This window comes from Staurois parvus, unplaced genomic scaffold, assembly GCF_062004578.1.
Source record: "Staurois parvus isolate SC_StPar_1 unplaced genomic scaffold, SC_StPar_1.0 ptg000894l, whole genome shotgun sequence".
Lineage (NCBI taxonomy): Eukaryota > Metazoa > Chordata > Amphibia > Anura > Ranidae > Staurois > Staurois parvus.
This window is the reverse complement of record NW_028318690.1, coordinates 2,243,020-2,259,413: the sequence shown is the minus strand read 5'-3', so window position 1 is coordinate 2,259,413 and position 16,394 is coordinate 2,243,020. Positions and strand designations below refer to the sequence as shown.

General features: G+C 45.6%; 1 protein-coding gene across 2 annotated transcripts in view; it reads left to right on the top strand.

Moving 5' to 3' along the window:
- Positions 1-419: 419 nt before the first annotated feature.
- Positions 420-16,394, top strand: part of ANXA7 (annexin A7) — a 54,659-nt gene continuing 38,684 nt past the window's right edge. For both annotated transcript variants that reach the window (XM_089656206.1, XM_089656205.1), the window contains exon 1: positions 420-607. The gene's annotated coding sequence lies outside the window, so the exon portion shown is untranslated. The remainder of the gene's footprint in view (positions 608-16,394) is intronic.

Below are 16,394 nucleotides of genomic sequence, written 5' to 3'. Positions count from 1 at the left end.
GAGGGGGAGGAGGAGTGCTCTGCAGGGAAAGGGTGCTGGGGATTGGTGGGGGAGGGTCCAGTGAGAAGGGGGGGGGGGTCTTTTTGGGACATTCATTCCATCTGCAGCACAGGAAACTAACAGGCTCACATCCTTACACTTGCCTGCTTTCCATCCATCAACTTCAGGGACAACATGTTCACTTGTTGTGTAATAGATCCCACCCACTTTCCGATGTCACTGTAACAAGATAACCAGTGTTACTCCTTTCCCTGTCAGGGGTCATAATGTTATGGCTGTATGTCTACATTTCCACTCCCAGGTGGCGGCCGCTCCCAGCACCACACCTCGCCCAGCCACACCACCCTCCCGATTTCCAGCCTGACGGGTTTCCTTCACACACCCAGCTCCGCCCCCTGTATTCTCCTCCGGATGACGTCAGCAGCTGGGCGGCTCCCTCTTTTCTTCCGGGCTGGAGTAGTCGTCTTCGCGTCCTCCACAGGGAATAGTTGTTGTCGGCTCCATCTTGACAACAGCAGCGGCGGAGGTAGAAGAAGTAGAAGTAGCGGCTCCCCTCTGTCTCTTCAGGATTGCCGTGCGGCCGCCAGTGTCTGTGACTTGCTGTGAGGTGAGGCCTGCTGGGGGGAAGTATCCCAGTCCCGGGAAAGTTTGTGAGTCGGTGGGGGAGGTGTCAGCCCTGCCTTGTGTACAGGGGGCTGGCTGTCCCCGCAGTGTGCGGAGGGAGGATGGTGCAGGGTGTGTCGGTGGAGTCGGTGTTCCCCGTACACTCCTCACGTCACCTCACCCCACCCAGCGCCAGCACTCGGCCTGTGAGCCCCTTGTCTGTGTGACCTCTTCTCCTCCCTGACCCCCATGTATGCACCCCCCTCCCCCCATCTTGACCCCCATCTATGTACCGTGTGTAGGTCCCCGTTCTGACCCCCATCTATGTACCCTGTGTGCGCCCCCCGTCCTGACCCCCATCTATGTACTGTGTACACCCCCCGACCCCCCTCTATGTACCGTGTGTAGGTCCCCCTGTCCTGACCCCCTCTATGTACCGTGTGTAGGTCCCCCTGTCCTGACCCCCATCTATGTACTGTGTGTACGCCCCCCCGTCCTGACCCCCATCTATGTACTGTGTGTACGCCCCCCCCGTCCTGACCCCCATCTATGTACTGTGTGTACGCCCCCCCCGTCCTGACCCCCATCTATGTACTGTGTGTACGCCCCCCCCCGTCTTGACCCCCATCTATGTACTGTGTGTACGCCCCCCCCCGTCCTGACCCCCATCTACGTACTGTGTGTACGCCCCTCCCATCCTGACCCCCATCTACGTACTGTGTGTACGCCCCTCCCCCCCCGTCCTGACCCCCATCTACGTACTGTGTGTACGCCCCTCCCCCCCGTCCTGACCCCCATCTACGTACTGTGTGTACGCCCCTCCCCCCCGTCCTGACCCCCATCTACGCACTGTGTGTACGCCCCCCCCCCCCCCCCGTCCTGACCCCCATCCACGTACTGTGTGTACGCCCCCCCCCCCCGTCCTGACCCCCATCTACGTACTGTGTGTACGCCCCCCCCGTCCTGACCCCCATCTATTTACTGTGTGTACGCCCCCCCCCCGTCCTGATCCCCATCTATGTACTGTGTGTACGCACCCCCCCCCCCCGATCCCCATCTATGTACGGTGTGTACGCACCCCCCCCCATCCTGACCTCCATCTCTGTGCCGTGTATATTATTATTATACAGTATTTATAAAGCGCCAATAGTTCACTCAGCGCTGTACATTACAAAGGGGGACAGAACATGTGACAGAACAATACCAATACAATGCAAAACATGAGGGGATCGAGGGCCCTGCTCTTTCGAGCTTACAATCTAGGAGGGAGGGGATGGTGGCACAGGAGGAAATAGCTGTGGGGGATGGAGTGGTAGGAAGAGTGGAGGAGGTCGGCAAGTTAGCAGGGGGTGGGGTAGGCTTCCCTGAAGAGATGGGTTTTCAGGGTGCGCCTAAAGGAGAGGAGAGTAGGTGATAATCTGATGGGTTGGGGCAGGGAGTTCCAGAGGATGGGTGACACCCTGGAGAAGTCCTGGAGGCGGGCATGGGAGGAGGAGACCAGGGAACTAGAGAGAAGGAGGTCTTGTGTGGAGTGTGTGTGCTGGGCGGTACTTGGATATTAGGTCAGTGATGTAGTTCGGGGCAGTATGGTGGACGGCTTTGTACGTCAGTGTTAGGATTTTGAATTTGATCCGTTGCGCAATCGGAAGCCAGTGGAGGGATTGGCAGAGGGGGGTGGCGGAAACGGAGCGGTTGGAAAGGTGAATGAGTCTGGCTGCCGTATTCAGGATTGACTGAAGCGGGGATAGCCTGTGGCTGGGCAGACGAGTGAGGAGGGAGTTGCAGTAGTCGAGTCGTGATATGATGAGGGAGTGGATGAGCTGTTTAGTGGTTTCTGGGGTTAGGAACATGCGGATTTTGTATACACTCCTCCTCTTCCTGGCCCCCATCTGTGTGTCATGTATACACTCCTCGTCCTTGCCTCTCTCTATACCCCCAATCTATGTACCATGTATATACTCCTCGCCCTGACCCTCATCTATGTACCATGTATACCTCCTCATCCTGACCTCTCTTGCCCAGACCCCCCCCCCCCCCCCCCCCCATCTGCGTGCCATGTATACACTCTTCCTTGTCCTGACCCCCATCTGCGTGCCATGTATACACTCTTCCTCGTCCTGACCCCCATCTGCGTGCCATGTATACGCTCTTCCTCGTCCTGACCCCCATCTGCGTGCCATGTATACGCTCTTCCTCGTCCTGACCCCCATCTGCGTGCCATGTATACGCTCTTCGTCGTCCTGACCCCCATCTGCGTGCCATGTATACGCTCTTCGTCGTCCTGACCCCCATCTGCGTGCCATGTATACGCTCTTCCTCTTCCTGACCCCCATCTGCGTGCCATGTATACGCTCTTCCTCGTCCTGACCCCCATCTGCGTGCCATGTATACGCTCTTCCTCGTCCTGACCCCATCTGCGTGCCATGTATACGCTCTTCCTCATCCTGACCCCATCTGCGTGCCATGTATACGCTCCTCCTCGTCCTGACCCCCATCTGCGTGCCATGTATACGCTCTTCCTCGTCCTGACCCCCATCTGCGTGCCATGTATACGCTCCTCCTCGTCCTGACCCCCATCTGCGTGCCATGTATACGCTCTTCCTTGTCCTGGCCCCCATCTGCGTGCCATGTATACTCTCTTCCTCGTCCTGACCCCCATCTGCGTGCCATGTATACGCTCCTCCTCGTCCTGACCCCCATCTGCGTGCCATGTCCCTTCTATGTACTGTGTGTATGCCCCCCTTATCCCCATCTATGTACTGTGTGTACGCAGGGGGGATTTTGGTCTACTCTTCTTTACAGGTGTCTTGGCTATCGCTTGGCAACTCTAAGTTTCAGCTCCCTCCATACATTTTCAATAGGATTAAAGTCTGGAAATTGGCTAGGCCACTCCATGACCTTCATGTGCTTCTTCTTGAGCCACTCCTTTGTTGCCTTGGTGGTATGTTTTTTTGGTCATTCTCATGCTGGAACACCCATCCACGACCCATCTTCAGTGGTCTGGCTGAGGGAAGAAGGTTCTCATCCAAGATTTTACAATGTGGCAAAGTACTCGGCCTGTACCTTTAACAGAGGAACAGCCCCACGTGCTTGACTGTAGGCATGGTGTTCTTGGGGTCATAGCATTTTTCTTTGTCCAAACACAGCGAGTCGACTTAATGTCAAAGAGCTGAATTTTGGTCTCATCTGACCACAGCACTTTCTCCCAATCCTTCTCTGAATCATTTAGATGTTCATTGGCAAACTTCAGATGGGCCTGTATACAGTGGGGTAAAAAAAATATTTAGTCAACCACTAATTGTGCAAGTTCTCCCACTTAAAAAGATGAGAGGTCTGTAATTGGCATCATAGGTAGACCTCAACTATGAGAGACAAAATGAGAAAAAAAATCCAGACAATCACATTGGCTGATTTGGAAAGAATTTATTTGCAAATTATGGTGGAAAATAAGTATTTGGTCAATATGAAAAGTTCATCTCAATACTTTGTTATATATCCTTTGTTGGCAATGACAGAGGTCAAACGTTTCCTGTAAGTCTTCACAAGGTTGGCACACACTGTTGATGGTATGTTGGCCCATTCCTCCATGCAGATCTCCTCTAGAGCAGTGATGTTTTGGGGCTGTCGCTGGGCAACACGGACTTTCAACTCCCTCCAAAGGTTTTCTATGGGGTTGAGATCTGGAGACTGGCTAGGCCACTCCAGGACCTTGAAATGCTTCTTACGAAGCCACTCCTTCGTTGCCCGGGTGGTATGTTTGGGATCATTGTCATGTTGGAAGACCCAGCCACGTTTCATCCTCAATGCCCTTGCTGATGCAAGGAGGTTTGCACTCAAAATCTCACGATACATGGCCCCATTCATTGTGTCCTGTACATGAATCAGTCGTTCTGGTCCCTTTGCGGAGAAACAGCCACAAAGCATGATGTTGCCACCCCCATGCTTCACAGTAGGTATGGTGTTCTTTGGATGCAACTCAGCATTCTCTCTCCTCCAAACACGACGAGTTGTGTTTCTACCAAACAGTTCTGTTTTGGTTTCATGTGACCATATGACATTCTCCCAATCCTCTTCTGGATCATCCAAATGCTCTCTAGCAAACTTCAGACGGGCCCGGACATGTACTGGCTTAAGCAGGGGGACACGTCTGGCACTGCAGGATCTGAGTCCCTGGCGGCGTAGTGTGTTACTGATGATAGCCTTTGTTACGTTGGTCCCAGCTCTCTGCAGGTCATTCACTAGGTCCCCCCGTGTGATCATTTTGACCCCACGGGGTGAGATCTTGCGTGGAGCCCCAGATCGAGGGAGATTATCAGAGGTCTTGTATGTCTTCCATTTTCTAATTATTGCTCCCACAGTTGATTTGTTCACACCAAGCTGCTTGCCTATTGCAGATTCAGTCTTCCCAGCCTGGTGCAGATCTACAATTTTGTTTCTGGTGTCCTTCGACAGCTCTTTGGTCTTCACCATAGTGGAGTTTGGAGTGTGACTGAAGTTGTGGACAGGTGTCTTTTATACTGATAAGTTCAAACAGGTGCAATACAGGTAATGAGTGCAGGACAGAGGAGCCTCTTAAAGAAGAAGGTACAGGTCTGTGAGAGCCAGAAATCTTGCTTGTTTGTAGGTGACCAAATACTTATTTTCCACCATAATTTGCAAATAAATTCTTTCCAAATCAGCCAATGCGATTGTCTGGATTTGTTTTCTCATTTTGTCTCTCATAGTTGAGGTCTACCTATGATGCCAATTACAGGCCTCTCTCATCTTTTTAAGTGGGAGAACTAGCACAATTGGTGGCTGACTAAATACTTTTCTGCCCCACTGTATATGGTTTCTTCAGGAGGGGGGGACATTGCAGATGCTGAAGGATTTCAATCCATGGCAGCGTATTGTGTTACCTATGGTTTGTTTGGTGACTGTGGTCCCAACTGCCTTGAGATCATTCACAAGCTCCTCTGTAGTTCTGGGCTGATCTCTCTTTTCTCATGATTATCTTTACCTCATCAGGCGAAAACTTGTATGGAGCTCCAGACCGAGGGCTATTGATGGTTATTTTGTATTTCTTTTATTTGCAAATAATCACTCCATCTCTCCTTCTCAGCAAGCTTCTTGCTGATGGTCTTGTAGCCAATTCCAGCCTTGTGCAGGACTACAGTCTTGTCCCCGACATCCTTTTGACAGCTCTTTTGGTCTTGCCCATGGTGGTGAAGTTGAATGGATGAAAGAGATTCTGTGGACAGGTGTCATTTATACACGAGTTGTCAGTAGGAGCACCTTGTTAAATTGACAGAACTAATCTGTGTACCACATGAGCACATAGCCAGTCTGTGGGAGCCAGAATTATTGTTGGTTGGTAGAAGAACAAATACTTATTTTACTCACTGAACTGCAACTCATTTTACAACATTTTTTTCATGTATACCTCCTCATTCTGACCTCTCCTCCCCGGACCCTCCATCTATGTACTATGTATACACACCTCGTCCTGACCTCCACCCACCTTCCATCTATGTACCATGGATATCTGTATACTATGTATCCATGTATATACTCCTCGTCCTGATATCTCCTTCCCGGACCACCCGCCCCTTCATCTATGTAACATGGATACACTCCTTGTTCTGACCTATCCTCCCTGGACCCCCATTTGTGTACCATGTATATACCCCTTGTCCTGACCTTTCCTCCCCGGACCACCCCCCTTTATCTATGTGCCATGGATACACCTTGTCCTGACCTCTCCTCCCCGGACCCCCCCCCCCATCTATGTACCATGGATCCACTCCTTGTACTGACCTCTCCTCCCCGGACCCCCCCATCTATGTACCATGTATATTGCTGAGTGTCTGTGGAAGGGGCAGCAGGTTTTGTGAACGTTGTGGGAAAGCCTGCATTCCCGCCACACACTGGTGGGAATGAAGCCTTAAAGTGGTATTAAATCCTGAAACCAAAAATGTAATAGTGCAGCTTACAATCAGATGTGGCTGCATTCAATATTTAATTTATTTTTTTAGCTTTTTCCCCTCTGTTTTCATCTGGTGATCTGGCCAGTAACACACCACTGGTATTAGTGAGACACCACTTTGGATGAGGGAGCACAGGATGCACCTTTGGACAGCAGCATTGTCAGTCTGGGGGGAGATTAGTGTTAGATTGACTAGCAGATTCTGATATTCCAGCTCACACTTTAGGATAAAGATTTTACATGAATAAAAGCTGATCATTGTTTGCACCCCTGTCAATGGTAAATAGTCTGTCTCATCTCTGTAACTGCATCATCTGCAGAAACGTTTGTTCTGTTGAAAATCAACAGATATACTGACCAGATCATCAGGTTAAAAATAAAGGAAAGAAAGCATAAAAAGAAAACAAATGGCAGCCATCACGTCTAAGAAATGGCTGCATTTAATATTTGTTTGTGGGATTAATAATGCTTTATGGCTAGGTTCACATTTTGTGTGGTACAGGAACAAGAGAAAAATTGTATAGCCATTTTGCAGGCACACAACGATGACATAATTTATTTTTATTTCATTATAAAGGGATTCATTGCATCCAGTACACAGTACATGAACAGAATCTACAAAGGAATGTCAGAGTGACAATAACAGTTTGTCATTGTCAGTGGTGTCATGTCACAATAATTTGACGACACAGTCGATACCTTTTCAGGTGCACAGAATCTGTGCTGAGGTTTTACACAACACATAGAAAACAATAATTGTGTACCGAGTGATGTTGCCCTGATTTTGTGTTAAGTGAAGTATGGGGTTCTTAAATATATAAAATAACATACATATATTCACCTAGGTGGATGCAGCATTGGTCCCCTAAGAACTGTGTGATCAAAGACTGCTGATCACTTGGTTTTCAATATTCATTGAGCAGAGAGCGGTGACTGTCAGTCTCTGGTTCTGTGTTCTGCCCCTCCAGCACTCGTTGGAATGCTGGGCCGTGGTTTACTGAGAGGCTGAGCCGGCTGCAGGTTCAGGCATCTGGGTGGATCCTGACTGTAAGGTAGGGATTGAACTAGAGCCTGGACCAGCTGAAAGTCCGTCAACGGTGGGTTTCAGTCTGCTGTCTGTTGAAAGTGGGCCACAGCAGTGCAGAACTAACTGCACTTCTGTGATTCATAGGAGAAGCATAGCCAAAAAAGCTTTGGTTTCTCGATTAAGTTCATAAATAGAAAATCTCAGACTTTCTGGGGGGATAACCTGGGACTAGGAAAAGGAAAGCTGGGAAACGAATAGGATAGGAAGTAAAGGAACTTAACTCGGGGGGGGGGGGGGGGTGTACAGCCAGTGGGATATGTGAAATGGGGGGAGAAGGGATATGGGGGCCTGGGAAGGAGTACAATCCATCCCCAAATCTTCGTAGTCAAGCAGCCAGCAGGCTGAAATGCACTTCAGCTGTACGCACATTAACGCTGGTACTCCGGTACATGGCTGTATACCTACAGGGGACGTATTCCCCCTAACGCGGGGTTTCTGCATTCACGGCATACACCCCTGTACACATGTAATGTTCAGATGTCTGTACAGCCAAGTGTATTTTAGCTTGTCATTGATTTTCATGATCATGTATTTGTTTTAAATTTGAATCCATAAATGCTGCACCACCATGTTGCAATCGCTTGCATCACTTGAATGGGTCATGTTTGGCAGAACCACTGCCTGCTGAATGCAACAGGCAGGACTGCACGGTTGCAGCGTGTGTACACCCCTGTCTGCTGTCTTTGCAGCTTATGGTGGGAGGGTGGTTGGGGGTGCAGTAAAATTGAGGCTCAACTGCAATTATAAATATGCAAAGGCAGATTTAGGGCTCCTTTATATGTACAGTAATGTTCTAAACCCCCATCCCCCCCTGCCATCCATGTGTCCTGGGCTTACCTGTCCCTCCTAGGTGCCCCAAACCTGCACGGTGGGTGTTAGGGTGTAGAGTGGCGGTAAATCGGCAAATATTCATCTATCAAACTACCATGTGAAGAATGATGTGTGGGTTTTTTGTTATTCAATTTTGAAGGGTTTATTTTAAATTTCTGTAGTGGCTTCTCTGTGTTTTAAAGTGTCAGCAGTCTGCACCTGATTGTGTGTTTAAATGAACACAGGTTAATTGGGGTGAGCGAAAGAATACCTTTTTAGTGAGGAATGTAGGCCTGACCTGAATGGTTTTGTGTATTGTTTTGGTACTAGAAAAATACATATGGTAAATTACCTTTTTATACTGTCGCTTAAATGCAAATGTCACCTTTTGCAAATAAATGCATATCCTTTTTTTTTTTTTTTTTTTTTTTTCTTTCTTTTTACATTGCGGCCTGCAAAGCATTGCACTTGCATTCAGCTGATCACGGGTGCAATGCTAGGATCTTGCAGACTTTACTGAATGGCAGGAAAAACCAATGAACTACGAGAGTGCTCACCAGCTCTTTTGCAGCTCAATGAGAAGTACAAGCCATTGGCTGATGAGGCCAGCGGTAGTTGTAGTTCATTCACAGAACTCTATGAATGACACGGCCTTGTGGACGGAGCCACACATGGCCACGCTGTATTTGAATTGTGACAGCAGGTGCAGGGAGAAGATTCCTGCCCACTGTCACAGGGAGTGGGGGATCAGGAGAAGAGCAGGCAGGAGCTGTTACATGTTCCACCTGTTTTTTAGGGTTTAGTAACATGTTTCAAAGGTGAACTTATCCTTTAATGTCAAATCAAAACGCAAAAATGGTTTTAGTCACTAATGTGTGAGTTGTTACTGTGCAGTCACTGCCCACACCCTCCAAACTCACTGCAACTTCTGATTCCATTGTGTTTACATAGCCCGGGGCTTGGGCTTTACATAGATTACATGTTTCTAAAAGCTTAAAACAGCCTGTATGTATCTGACAAGGTCTGTTCAAACTCTGCCATGGCAAAGAAAAGCATTGTACATTATAAAACTAAATTCCAAGACACTGCATATTTTGTTTTATTTTTTCATTTGTACATCTGATTTACCCAGTCAATTTATTTACTTTGCTTGTTGAGCAACGTTTTACCTTTGTAAATGCAAATCATTTGCTGAGTCTTGCTTTTAATTTGTTTGCCAGTTGGACAGGCAGTTAGTGGCAGAAATGCTTTTCAAACAGAAGTTCCCAAGATCAAATATTTTCTTGAAATGTGTTCTATCTTATGGCTGTAGTTCAAGATGGGTCTCTGTCACATTAACTCCCAACAAAATTTTTTTTTTTTTTTTTTTTTTTGTAGTGTGCTACAGATTTGACAGCTTTAGTAGCTACACATGCAGTTGCTTCTGCACACTAGTGATTGTAGCTGAATAGAAAAGAATTTTAGCCAGGTCCAGCTGCTTTCTTTTTACTGGAGAACATAAGGAAACCCAATGGGTGGTAGTGTGACGTGGCCCTAAAAGTCAGGCAAGGGAGGCCTGTCCTGTACAAAGTATGGTGGCTGCCATGTTCCCTGCTCCTGTTTTGCCTCCAAGCTTCTCGAGCACCTTGTTCACAACCTTATGAACTGCTACCTCACCGACAACAACCTTCTTGATCCCCGACAGTCTGGCTTCCGCCCCCAACATTCCACTGAAACTGTCCTACTAGAACTCACTAACGACCTACTAACACCAATGGCCATTACTCCATACTCATACTCATTGACCTTTCCGCTGCCTTTGACACAGTCGACCACCCGCTCCTCCTCAGTAAACTCCACTCCATCGGCCTCCGTGACTCTGCTCTCTCCTGGTTCTCCTCTTACCATTCTCAGCGCACTTTCAGTGTCACATACTACTCCTCCTCCGCTCCTCTCCCTCTTTCTGTTGGGGTACCCCAAGGTTCTGTCCTTGAACCTCTCCTTTTCTCTCTCTACACCTCCTCCCTGGGCCAACTGATTACCTCCCTTGGCTTCCAATACTACCTCTATGCTGATGACACCCAGATCTATCTCTCCACTCCCCAGCTCACCCACTCAATCTCCTCACGTATCTCAATCTACTAATCGACATATCAGCATGGATGTCCCACCACTACCTTAAACTCAATCTTTCCAAAACTGCGCTTGTAATATTCCCCCCCCGATCCCCCACTCACAACTTTACTATTTAGATCAACAGCACAACCATTGGTCCTTCCCCTCATGCCAGGGTGCTAGGTGTAATCCTAGACTCTGACCTCTCCTTTGGGCCCTACATCCAATCACTGGCTAAATCCTGCCACCTCAACCTCCGGAACATTTCCAAAATCCGCCCCTTTCTGACCAATGACACCACAAAACAACTTATCCATGCCCTGGTTTTATCCCGTCTTGATTACTGCAACTCCCTCCTCACTGGTCTACCGTTACACAGGCTATCCCCCTTCAGTCTATTATGAGTGCTGCTGCTAGATTCATACACCTTACCAACCAATCAGTGAATGCTGCCCCTCTCTGCCAGTCCCTTCACTGGCTTCCACTAACCCAACGTATAAAATTCAAAATACTAACCACAGCTTACAAAGCCATTCACAACACTGCCCCTAGCTATATCACCAACCTCATCCACAGATACCGCCCACTCCGCTCCTCCCAAGACATCTTCCTCTCTAGCTCCCTCATCACCACCTCCCACGCTCGCCTCCAGGACTTCTCCATTGCCTCTCTCATCCTCTGGAACTACCTACCATAGTATGTCAGGTCAGCCCCCACCCTGTCTGCCTTTAGGTGATCTTTGAAAACTCACTTATTCAGGGAAGCCTACCCCACCTAAGAATTGTACTTGAATCGCCTCCACCAGATCATCCCCTGCAGCTATCGCCTTTTGTATCACCTCCCCCTTCCTTTAGATTGTAAGCTCCACGAGCAGGGCCCTCTTATTCCTTCTGTACTGAAGTGTATTGTAATTGTACTGTCCCCTTATATTGTAAAGCACTGCGCAAACTGGCGCTATATAAATCCTGTATAATAATAATATTGAAGCCAGAGTGTTTCAGAGCACAATCTTAGAAAAAGTAAACTACCAGCAACTTCAAAGCTCCTTATCTGAATGCCTGCTGTGATATTGAGGGTAAATTGAGCGCCAGAACATTGGCGATTCCAGATTGATTAGCAGTGGATTTTTGTATTTCCCTCACATGAGGTCTCCTCCTTTTTTAGATCAGTTACACCATTACTGGAACTACAGATGCAATTGATCTATTTACATCTACCTCAACTTTTTAGGAAAATAAAAATTGATAGACTACAAAAAAAATGGCTAAGAGTAATATTTTTGTATATTACCACCCAGATGTACAAAAGTCATGACTATTACAGAATACATGTCATATCAGAGATATGTATAGGAGTATATATATGAATGCTATGTACTGTATAGCTCAACCTGCAATGGAATAAAAATTCTATTCTGCCTTCAGTGAGAAGGAAGGTCAAGAATTGGCTTGGTTGACTCCTATAGAAACTCCTCACCAACTCTAGGATTGCCAGGCTCTACATTGCACAACCATTGTGACCAAAGTGAACAGCTTAGGATGACATAAATGAGTACACCCCAACAGATTTGTCAGAAAACCTTTACTTTTCTTTCAGAATCAACATTTTCTGTGGGACGCTATACTACAAAATACTGCCACAAATGCGGGTCATTGATTGCAAACAAGATTTGTTAATTTACACACACACACTATTTTTCCTATTTGTAGCAGCATGCATTTGACACAATCTGTATTGGGTTAAGGGTGCACACATGGATGGCTTCCTTTCATGCTATCCATTGTATACAATTGTGTTGTTAGCTGTGATTGGTCACAGCGATCACATGGTACAGGCAGGGCCAATCGCAGCCCATCTGTACCATGTGATGAGCTTTGGCCAATCACAGCTAATCACAACAAAAGACTCTGAATCTGTTTCATTAAGTAAAAATGGTTTCTTACATCAGTGAAATTCATTGGTTATAAGCTGTGTGTGTGTGTACAAAAAAAAAAAAAAATTCCTACTCTCTTCCACAGAGTAGTACAGTGTTACTATGGTCAGTGTGTTTAAAAACAAATATATATATTTTATTTACATACTGTCACCAGTCAGTGTCCCTGATCACCGCCGCACCAGTTATATGATAACACCATACTGGACTGGTGACCATATGTGGGGGAAAAAATTTGGCAATTTCTTCAGTTTCCAAAAAATTGCAACAAATTACAACTTCATAAAACTCGCCATGCCTCTTACTAAGTACTTTGGATTGTCTATTTTCCAAAAAGTGGTTATCTTGGGGATACTTCTACTATTTTGGTGTTTTTGGGGCCTTAAGAAATGAGAGGTAATCAGTATAGCAGGATTGATTTTTTTTTTTTCTTCAGATAGAGGTGTGTGTGTGTGTGTCCCCTAGTTTGTGAACTCTATATTTTTCCTACAGACTAAATAATATACAGTGATTTGGGTTATTTTCACCAAACAAATGTAGAATAGTTTGACCTTGCTGACATTTTGCTTATGCAAATCCTTCAGGTGAAGGAGTCTATGGCAGGTATAGCTTCTCTTACACAATGCAAAGATGTAGCACCTCCTATATCACAGACATTCCCTGTCTCCCTGGAAACATCTTATTTTGTACCAGATTTTTAGAGCAGCATTTCCCAACCTTCTCAAGTGCATGAAGTGCTCCTTATCAGCCATTGATGTCATTGATTGTTAGGATGCTGGAGATTGGCCCTCATGGCGCCAAAGCTGTAATCCTGCACAATAAAAACCTGTGGCTTTGTCTAACACAGACTGTTTTTGATTTATATTCTGGCTTGTTAACAATTTTTGGGCAATTTTTAGGTATTTTGCCATGGCACCCTGACCTGAAAAAAGGCTTTTCTCGAGAAATAATTCAGTCAAGTAATTTGTATAAAAGGTCGGAGATTCTGCAGCCACTGTAAGGCCTCGTGTATACAGGTATCTGGCTTTTTGTCTTTCAGCCTGTAGAAGCAACTCTGTCACCCCATGTGTACATGCACAGTTGGGTGTTTACAGGCATATTAGAAAAGGAACGTTTACAGGACCAAAAAAAAACCTCAAGCATTTTTAGAGGAGCTTTTGGGCAGCGTAAATGCTTAATGCACATAAACATGTCAGTTAAGCACGTTTTGTTGTTTTCAATTGTAAATTGATTATAGTGAAAAATTAGCAGAAATGCATGTGCAGTATGCTCCATTATGTGCTTTTTTTTTTTTTTCTCTGCCAGAGGTTCTGGCATTCAGGTACCTAGTAAGCGTGAGGCCTTATAGTGAGAAACAATGCAGTTTTTTTTTTTTTTTTTTTTTTTTTTTTTTTTTTCGGGGGGGGGGGGGGGGTGCTTTATTGTATAGTAAATCTTTCACTAAGATTTAGACATTTGTCATTGATACCGTACAACCAAAATAACAATACCCAGTAACAACTTGCGCTAGGATCAATGTAAATGTTAAAATAGCAGCTGACAAGAATGTAGGCAACAAACAAATGTATAACAAGATGCAGTGCTAATTTCCATACAAAAATATACCACAAGACAACCTCTTACTGGAAAGCAACAACCACAGATCAAGTGGTCAAACAGCACATGTGAAATATATTGATGGTTGGGGATCCCAACAGATCTCTTCACTGGATTTTTTCCACTGCAACTTCCTCTGTGGTATAAATATAGTATTAAGCCAAGAGGATAATCAAATACTCCCAGATAAATATATGAAAAGAAAAGCAGAACCACTTCATTGTGTAGTAATTAATAAAATCAGGAATTTAATGAAAGTAGCACACTTACAGTGAATGAAGTTCAGCATATAAAATCAGATGTTTCCAACCAGCAAGATGGCCACGTCATACGCCATAGCTCTATCCAATGCGTTTCATCATAGACATTGTCAGGGGCGTGGTCAACAACATTCATTGCGCATTAAATACCCAGCGGGCGGAAGAGCAATCTCGCTGAAACCATTGTGCTCCAGTGACCAGAAACCGAGTACTCTATGCTAAACCGGATGTAAAGACACCCCTAAGCAGAACCAATATGTATCAGAAGCTAGAAACCATAAATTGGAGAAACAAACCGGGCAAAAAGAATAGCTCCAGCCATCAAAAGAAATATAATATAAACAATTGGAAAACACCTTTTAGAATAAAAGTATTGATATCACAATAAAAAGGTATATGAAATTTATATGAATAAAAGAGGTTATATAAATAAAAAAAAGATTAAAACATATTACATCAAATGTAATATAACACATTCCATAGAAAAAATAAGTGTGTGTGTGTGTGTGTGTGTGTGTGTATATGTATATATATATATATCTCGAAAAATTAGAATATCGTGCAAAAGTTCATTTATTTCAGTAATGCAACTTTAAAGGTGAAACTAATATATGAGATAGACTCATTACATGCAAAGCATGATGGTTCAAGCCGTGATTTGTCATAATTGTGATGATTATGGCTTACAGCTCATGAATACCCCAAATCCACAATCTCAGAAAATTAGAATATTACATGCAATCAATAAAACAAGGATTGTACATAGAAAAATATCGGACCTCTGAAAAGTATAAGCATGCATATGTACTCAGTACTTGGTTTGGGCCCCTTTTGCAGCAATTACTGCCTCAATGCGGCGTGGCATGGAAGCTATCAGCCTGTGGCACTGCTGAGGTGTTATGGAAGACCAGGATGCTTCAATAGCGGCCTTCATCTCTTCTGCATTGTTCTGTCTCATGTCTCTCATCTTTCTCTTGGCAATGCCCCATAGATTCTCTATGGGGTTCAGGTCAGGCGAGTTTGCTGGCCAATCAAGCACAGTAATCCCACGGTCATTGAACCAGGTTTTGGTGCTTTTGGCAGTGTGGGCAGGTGCCAAGTCCTGCTGGAAAATGAAGTCAGCATCCCCATAAAGCTCATCTGTGGAAGGAAGCATGAAGTGCTCCAAAATCTCCTGGTAGACGGCTGCCTTGACCCTGGACTTAATGAAGCACAACCAACACCAGCAGATGACATGGCTCACCAAATCAACACATACTGTGGAAACTTCACACTGGATTTCGAGCATCTTGCAGTGTGTGCCTCTCCATTCTTCCTCCATACTCTGGGTCCTTGGTTTCCAAATGAGATGGAAAAGAGGACTTTGGACCACTGAGCAACAGACTAGGTCTGTTTTTCTTTAGCCTAGGTAAGACGCTTCTGACATTGTTTGTTGTTCAGGAGGAATACGACATTTGAAGCCCATGTCCAGGATCCGTCTGTGTGTGGTGGCTCTTGATGCACTGACTCAAGCCTCAATCCACTCTTTGTGAAAGTCCCCAACACTTTTGAATGGCCTTTTCCTGACAATCCTCTCCAGGCTGTGATCATCCCTGCTGCTTGTGCACCTTTTTCTTCCACACTTTTCCCTTCCACATAACTTTCTATTAATGTACTTTGATACAGCACTTTGGGAACTTCCAGCGTCTTTTGCAATTACCTTCTGAGGCTTTCCCTCCTTATGGAGGGTGTCAATGATGGTTTTCTGCACAACTGTCAGGTCAGCAGTCTTTCCCATGATTGTGATTCTTACTGAACCAGACTGAAACAATTTAAAGGCTCAGGAACCCTTTGCAGGTGTTATGGCTTAATTAGCTGATTAGAGTGGGACACTTTGAGCCGAGAATATTGCACCTTTTCACAATATTCTAATTTTCTGAGATTGTGGATTTGGGGTTTTCATGAGCTGTAAGCCATAATCATCACAATTATGACAAATCACGGCTTGAACTATCTTGCTTTGCATGTAATGAATCTATCTCATATATTCGTTTCACCTTTTAAGTT